At 34.1% G+C, this 741-nt stretch overlaps 1 protein-coding gene across 1 annotated transcript in view; it reads left to right on the top strand.

Annotated features, from left to right (window-relative positions):
• TFPI (tissue factor pathway inhibitor) overlaps positions 1–741 on the top strand; it is a 22,192-nt gene that overhangs the window by 11,039 nt on the left and 10,412 nt on the right. The gene's annotated exons all lie outside the window — the stretch shown is intronic.

The raw sequence follows: 741 nt of genomic DNA on the forward strand, positions 1-741 counted from the left end.
CAGGTTATTTAGATATTCTCAGAGATTGAGCCTTACTCTTCCTTAAAGATATATTTTTTTTAAATCATATTTATGCCTATCCTTGAGAAAAGTGAGAGAGCATTATTTGAGTTTGATGGTCTGGATTAAGAGAATTTCTGCATATTCTTACTACACATGTAAAAGAAACTATTCTAAATCAATTTCTTTAAATCTGTGCAATTTTTTGCATAATCCTCAGAATTGGTTCCTCTTGGTTTTCTCCTCTGATTGGGCAGAATGATATAGCAGATAAAAATCCTGAGCCTGAAGACGTGGGTTAAAATTCCAGCTTTTTCACTTAATAGCTGTGCGCCCCTGAAGTATTTTTAAACCTGAGTCCCATCTTTCTACTGAAAAATGAAGATGGTGATACTATAATAATAATCGGATATGTTTTGTTGCAAGGTTCAGTCTGTCAACAGACATACATCGCATTCTTAGAATATCACCTGCTTCCTACTCAGTGCAGTGTGTGGGGTTACCTATTACTCTCCATGCGATTCAGAACAATACGTTTAACTTTTAACAATACACTGACCTTAGTTTTTCATCTGTAAAAGAACTCTTTGTAAGTTCCCATTTGCAGAAGAAATTAGCATTTCAGACACTCATGAAATCTCTAATTATTGCAATTAAATGCGTCAGTAAACATACAGTCTCAAAATATGACTTACCTTTAAAAATGAATCCATACTTGGGACCAAATGAACATGTACATGG

This window comes from Carlito syrichta, unplaced genomic scaffold, assembly GCF_000164805.1.
Source record: "Carlito syrichta isolate Samal-C Ts95f unplaced genomic scaffold, Tarsius_syrichta-2.0.1 Scaffold316189, whole genome shotgun sequence".
Taxonomy (NCBI): domain Eukaryota; kingdom Metazoa; phylum Chordata; class Mammalia; order Primates; family Tarsiidae; genus Carlito; species Carlito syrichta.